Here is a 7,457-nt window from a genome sequence, read left to right as displayed (position 1 = left end):
TTACAGAACAAAAATTAAAAAAAAATTTGTGCTTATTTTTTTAATTAAAAATGAGAAAGTCAAGACTAATGGCTACAATGAGCACGTTTTGTACTGCACATCCTTTCAAAACATTATATTAATAAAGCATCTCCGGGGTCCCACGCGTCCACCTGGCATCACATCTCGCCCTCTGGGTGCGGGGTCGTACTATTTGAGGAGGGGTTCTGTAAACTGACATTTTCTTCTTTTTTTTTCTCTTTAAATACAAAACCCAAAACCAGTGAAGTTGGCACGTTGTGTAAATGGTAAATACAAACCGAATACAATGATTTGCAAATCTTTTTCAACTTATATTAAATTGAAGATATTTAATGTTCTTAATTTTTTTTTTGAGAATAATCATTAAATTAGAATTTAATGGCAGCAACACATTGCAAAAAAATTGGCAAAAGGGGCATTTTTACCACTGTGTTACATGGCCTTTCCTTTTAACAACACTCAGTAAACGTTTGGGAACTGAGGAGACCAATTTTTGAAGCTTTTCAGGTGGAATTATTTCCCATTCTTGCTTGATGTCAGTCTAGTACCCGCACTCTTTTACTATGAAGCCACGCTGTTGCAACACGTGGCTTGGCATTGTCTTGCTGAAATAAGCAGGGGCGTCCATGATAACGTTGCTTGGATGGCAACATATGTTGCTCCAAAACCTGTATGTACCTTTCAGCATTAATGGTTCCTACACAGATGTTACGACGTGTAAGGGACGGCCTGTAAGGGACGGCGCAGTTGAGAGAGTGGCAATGCCAGCAACCTGATGGTTCCTGGTTCAATCCCCACCTTCTACCAACCTCATCACGTCCGTTGTGTCCTTGAGCAAGACACTTCACCCTTGCTCCTGATGGGTCGTGGTTAGGGCCTTACATGGCAGCTCCCGCCATCAGTGTGTGAATGTGTGTGTGAATGGGTAAATGGTGAAATAGTGTCAAAGCTCTTTGAGTTCCTTGAAGGTAAAAAAAAGCGCTCTACAAGTATAACCCATTTATCATTTATCTGTGCCTTGGGCACTAATACACCCCCATACCATCACAGATGCTGGCTTTTGAACTTTGCACCTACAACAACCCGAATGGTTCTTTTCCTCTTTGTTCCGGACGACATGACGTCCACAATTTCCAAAAACAATTTAAAATGTGGACTCGTCAGACCACAGAACACTTTTCCACTTTGCATCAGTCCATCTTAGATGAGCTCGGGCCCAGCGAAGCCGGCGCCGTTTTTGGGTGTTGTTGATAAATGGCTTTCGCTTTGCATAGTACAGTTTTAACTTGCACTTACAGATGTAGCAACCAACTGTAGTTACTGACAGTGGTTTTCTGAAGTGTTCCTGAGCCCATGTGGTGATATCCTTTACACACTGATGTCGCTTTTTGATGCAGTACCGCCTGAGGGATCGAAGGTCCGTAATATCATCGCTTACGTGGAGTGATTTCTCCAGATTCTCTGAACCTTTTGATGATATTATGGACCGTAGATGGTGAAATCCCTAAATTCCTTGCAATAGCTCTTTGAGAAATGTTGTTCTTAAACTATTCGACAATTAGCTCACACATTTGTTCACAAAGTGGTGACCCTCGCCCCATCCTTGTTTGTGAATGACTGAGCATTTCATGGAAGCTGCTTTTATACCCAATCATGTCACCCACCTGTTCCCAATTAGCCTGTTCACCTGTGGAATATTCCAAATAAGTGTTTGATGAGCATTCCTCAACTTTCTCAGTCTTTTTTGCCACTTCTGCCAGCTTTTTTGAAACATGTTGCAGGCATCAAATTCCAAATGAGCTAATATTTGCAAAAAATAAAGTTTTCCAGTTCGAATGTTAAAGGCCTACTGAAACCCACTACTACCGACCACGGAGTCTGATAGTTTATATATCAATGATGAAATCTTAACATTGCAACACATGCCAATACGGCCGGGTTAACTTATAAAGTGCAATTTTAAATTTCCCGGGAAATATCCGGCTGAAAACGTCTCGGTATGATGACGTTTGCGCGTGACGTCACGGATTGTAGCAGACATTTTGGAACAGCACGGTGGCCAGCTTAAGTCGTCTGTTTTCATCGCAGAATTCCACAGTATTCTGGACATCTGTGTTGGTGAATCTTTTGCAATTTGTTTAATGAACAATGGAGACAGCAAAGAAGAAAGCTGTAGGTTGGATCGGTGTATTAGCGGCTGGCTGCAGCAACACAACCAGGAGGACTTTGAGTTGGATAGCAGATGCGCTATCCAACGCTAGCCGCCGACCGCACCGATGATCGTGGTGAAGTCCTCCGTCGCGCCGTCGATTGCTGGAACGCAGGTGAGCACGTGTGGTGATGAGCAGATGAGGGCTGGCGTAGGTGGAGAGCTAATGTCTTTAGCATAGCTCTGTCGAGGTCCCGTAGCTAAGTTAGCTTCAATGGCGTCGTTAGCAACAGCATTGCTAGGCTTCCCCAGGCGGGACAGCATTAACCGTGTGGATACAGGTCCAGGCTTTAGTTCAGTGTCTCCTGATAGTAGGAGTAATAGTAGTATTGTTGATCTCCTGTCTATCCTTCGAGTCAGAGGCATGTTTCTTCTGTTTCTATCTGCAGTTAAGCACGATGCTATCACGTTAGCTCCGTAGCTAAAGTGCTTCACCGATGTATTGTCGTGGAGATAAAAGTCACTGTGAATGTCCATTTCGCGTTCTCGACTCTCATTTTCAAGAGGATATAGTATCCGAGTTGGTTTGAAATACAAATCCGTGATCCACAATAGAAAAAGGAGAAAGTGTGGAATCCAATGAGCCCTTTTACCTAAGTTACGGTCAGAGCGAAAAAAGATACGTCCTGCACTGCACTCTAGTCCTTCACTCTCACGTTCCTCATCCACGAATCTTTCATCCTCGCTCAAATTAATGGGGTAATCGTCGCTTTTGGCCAAATCGCTCTCGCTGCTGGTGGGAATGATTGTAAACAATGTGCAGATGTGAGGCGCTCCACAACCTGTGACGTCACGCTACTTCCGGTACAGGCAAGGCTTTTTTATCAGCGACCAAAAGTTGCGAACTTTATCGTCGATGTTCTCTACTAAATCCTTTCAGCAAAAATATGGCACTATCGAGAAATGATCAAGTATGACACATAGAATGGAACTGCTATCCCCGTTTAAATAAGAAAATTTAATTTCAGTAGGCCTTTAAGTATCTTGTCTTTGCAGTCTATTCAGTTGAATATAGGTTGAAACGGATTTGCAAATCATTGTATTCTGTTTTTATTTACCATTTACACAATGTGCCAACTTCACTGGTTTTGGGTTTTGTATATGTATTCTATTTTTGTTGTAAATATTCAATTAATAGCCTTTTTTTTTTTTACAAAATTAAAAATGTCAAAATGGCTGCTGACCACTATTTTTTTTTTAGTATGCAGCCCCTCAGGGGGAAAAGACCCCTGTTAAAAATCATAATGTTGGCATTTTTATTCAGTATGCGAGCCCTGAAAATGATAACATAAGTAGATTTAAAAAAAATATATAATTGTGTAATATGACATCTATTGGGTTTTGTTGATTAAACAGTAGGAATTCATGCATATATCACATAACTATTGTGTAGTTCATTCTTTCAGCGCTGTCAGCATCATCCTCCCACTGCAGCACAATGCAACCCAAATCCAGATGTGTTTCCACGACATAACAGTATCATTTCCGGCACACAGGATATGACCGGCCGAGGGGAAGCAATGTCCTTTTCAGGGCAGCATGGACACCTGTACTCTCCCACATCACTGCTGCAAAAACATTAAAGGATGGAAACTGGAACGCATTCCGCCTTTTCGTCTGGCAAAGTGGCCGAGAGGAAGTAAGGTGAGGGAGGATGCAGAAGGGAACATGAGGGAGGTGGAAAAGTGCCAGCGAAAATGACACGAGTGAGAAATGAAGTTGCAGATTGAGATCTTTAATTTTTAGTGTTCTTTGTAACCATGATTTCAAAAAGCACATGATTTCAACAACTCTAACAAAAGCATCTTTGGAAAACAAATATATATTTTACACTTTCTATTACCACGCAGAGTAAGTAATGCAAACAGGGAAGTGAGGACGTGTTGCCTAATGTTTCCCAAAAGGCTTAGAGCAGGGATCCCCAAACCTTTTGACTCGGGGCAACATTGGGCTAAAATAATATTGTCCGGGGGCCGAGCTATCTATCGATATACAGTCGTGGTCAAAAGTTTACATACACTTGTAAAGAACATAATGTCATGGCTGTCTTGAGTTTCCAATAATTTCTACAACTCTTATTTTTTTGTGATAGAGTGATTGGAGCACAAGCTTGTTGGTCACAAAATACATTCATGAAGTTTGGTTCTTTTATGAATTTATTATGGGTCTACTGAAAATGTGACCAAATCTGCTGGGTCAAAAGTATACATACAGCAATGTTAATATTTGGTTACATGTCCCTTGGCAAGTTTCACTGCAATAAGGCGCTTTTGAAATAGGAGGATTACCTCCAAAATCTTCAGGACCACCTAAAATCGGAGGTTGGATTTTGGGCGCATTTGGGTGTTCCAACAGGACAATGACCCCAAACACATGTCAAAAGTGTCTGACGAGTCCACATTTCAAATTGTTTTTGGAAACTGTGGACATCGTGTCCTCCGGACCAAAGAGGAAAAGAACCATCCGGATTGTTATAGGCGCAAAGTTAAAAGCCAGCATCTGTGATGGGTGTTGTTGATTAATGGCTTTCGCTTTGCATAGTAAAGTGTTAACTTGCACGTACAGATGTAGCGACAAACTGTACTTACTGACAGTGGCTTTCTGAAGTGTTCCTGAGCCCATGTGGTGATATCCTTTACACACTGATGTCGGTTTTTGATGCAGTACCGCCTCAGGGATCGAAGGTCCGTAATATCATCGCTTACGTGCGATGGTGAAATCCCTAAATTCCTTGCAACAGCTTGTTGAGAAATGTTGTTCTTAAACTATTCGACGCATTTGTTCACAAAGTAGTGACTCTCGCCCCATCCTTGTTTGTGAATGACTGAGCATTTCATGGAAGCTGCTTTTATACCCAATCATAGCACCCACCTGTTCCCAATTAGCCTGTTCACCTGTGGGATGTTCCAAGTAAGCGTTTGATGAGTATTCCTCAACTTTCTCAGTCTTTTTTGCCACTTCTGCCATGTTGCAGGCATCACATTCCAAATGAGCTAATACTTGCAAAAAATAAAGTTTTTCAGTTCGAACGTTAAGTATCTTGTCTTTGCAGTCTATTCAGTTGATTATAGGCTGAAAAGGATTTGCAAATCATTGTATTCTGTTTTTATTTACGATTTACACAACGTGCCAACTTCACCGGTTTTGGGTTTTGTACATGCCTTTATCTACATTGTTTATGCGAGGAAGTGCGCTCCAGTTCTGTAGATGACGTCAAACCGAGAGACATATCGAGTCTGCCGATGGAACGTTCCAAGTACAGTTACAGTTGATCTAATTGGTATTATGGGAAATTGTTGTCAAATTAATTTCCAAATATATGAAGATAACTTTTTAGTGAAATTTTGGCCATTTGGACGCCAAACTGGTGATTCCAATTCTAGGTGCAGGAAGCATGTAGAGTACTACTGGAAAATACAACAATAACTTGGCGGAGGCCAGAGGGCTCCAAACGATTACAGTATGAGTCACTCCACATTCCAGGCAACAAGAATTCTACGAGGCTGTTGCAGAAGTTAACAAACAAACTTACAAGACACAAACATAAGACGCAAGGACACGAGTATGAGACCAGACTTTGGCTTGGATATCAAAGCAGGCAGCAGGTCCAGTCCTTCCAGCACCTGCTGCTTCCAGGCAGCCAAGTCAAACTCATTACCCCGACAGACACACGGCTTAATGCCTTTTGAGGATGGACCTTCAGTCGCTCCGTGACCGATTCTACAGATGCGCTGCACTCACTCACCCACACACTCACAGAATCCTCCTGAGTGCACACGCACACAAACACACTTTCCTACGTGTGATCCATCAGATCTTTTTATTGCTCACCTGCTTGGTAATGAATATACCCTGCAGACACCTGTCAGAGTCAAAGACGTCGGAGGCTACAATAGGACTTTGACGCCAACGCTGTCAGCGACACAACAATGCTGCAGAACTGAGAACAAACAACAAACATCTGTTTTGTAACTTGGCCACTTCTCTCAGACCTCACAACCAAGAAGCTTGGAGCGTTTGACATTTTCCATGACAGCAAGGCCAAAGTCTTTTTCTTGTGTGGAAGGTGTGGGAGGTTTCCTCTCGCGTCTTAGATGAGAAAGAGCAGTGGAAGCGAGATGAAAAAAAAAAAAACATTTTGTGGAAAGACTTAAAAAAAGTGGTGTCATTTACGGGTCTTGCTGGGACCCCCAATGAGAGTGTGGGAGGTTTTCTTCACATGTCAGGCCAAAAAAATGCAGTGAAAGCAAGAAGAAAATAACAAGTGCACTCTTGCCTCGGAAAAGTATTATTTTCTGCCATTTTTGGGTGTTGCTTGGACCCCTGATGAGGCTTAGGGAGGTTTCCCCCTCCTCCCGTGCCGTAAGAGTTGCGCGATATACACAACCAGTGAAGTTGGCACGTTGTGTAAATCATAAATAAAAACAAAATACAAATCCTTGTCAACCTATATTCAATTGAATAGACTGCAAAGACAAGATACTTAACGTCCGAACTGGAAAATGTCTTTTATTTTTTGGAAATATTAGCTAATTTGGAACATGTTTAAAAAAAGATGGCACAAGTGGCAAAAAAGACTGAGAAAGTTAAGTAATGCTCATCAAACAGTTATTTGGAACATCCCACAGGTAAACAGGCTAATTGGGAACAGGTGGGTGACATGATTGGGTATAAAAGCAGCTTCCATGAAATGCTCAGTCATTCACAAACAAGGATGGGGCGAGGGTCACCACTTCACCACTTTGTGAACAAATGTGTGAAAAAATTGTGCAACAGTTTAAGAACAACATTTCTCAACGAGCTATTGCAAGGAATTTAGGGATTTCACCATCTACGGTCTGTAATATCATCAAAAGGTTCAGAGAATCTGGAAAAATCACTGCACGTAAGCGATGATATTACGGACCCTCAAGCGGTACTGCATCAAAAAGTGTGTAAAGGATATTACCACGTGGGCTCAGGGACACTTCAGAAAACCACTGTCAGTAACTACAGTTTGTCGCTACATCTGTAAGTGCAAGTTAAAACTCTACTATGCAAAGCCAAAGCCATTTATCAACAACACCCAGAAACTCCGCCGGCTTCGCTGGGCTCGAGCTCATCTAAGATGGACTGATGCAAAGTAGAAAAGTGTTCTGTGGTCTGACGAGTCCACATTTCAAATTGTTTTTGGAAACTGTGGACGTCGTGTCCTCCGGACCAAAGAGGAAAAGAACCATCCGGATTG

This window comes from Entelurus aequoreus, linkage group LG15 (assembly GCF_033978785.1).
Source record: "Entelurus aequoreus isolate RoL-2023_Sb linkage group LG15, RoL_Eaeq_v1.1, whole genome shotgun sequence".
Lineage (NCBI taxonomy): Eukaryota > Metazoa > Chordata > Actinopteri > Syngnathiformes > Syngnathidae > Entelurus > Entelurus aequoreus.
This window is presented reverse-complemented; position numbering follows the sequence as displayed.